Raw genomic sequence first — 202 nt, forward strand, 5'->3', positions numbered from 1 at the left:
GCTTGACTTGTACTCGCCACCATTATCACAGCAAAGCGCCTTCACAACATTGCCAGTTTGTGTTTCAGCAAAGGCAACAAAATCAGCAAACTTGCTAGCAACTTTTGACTTATTTCGAAGCAAATACACCCTGGTAAAAGGCGGGTACTCATCGATAAACGTGACAAAGTACCGCATACCACTGAATGTCGAAGTCTGCATT

The sequence above is a fragment of the Plasmopara halstedii genome (genome assembly GCF_900000015.1).
Source record: "Plasmopara halstedii genome assembly, contig: Scaffold_3060, whole genome shotgun sequence".
Taxonomy (NCBI): Eukaryota; Oomycota; class Peronosporomycetes; order Peronosporales; family Peronosporaceae; genus Plasmopara; species Plasmopara halstedii.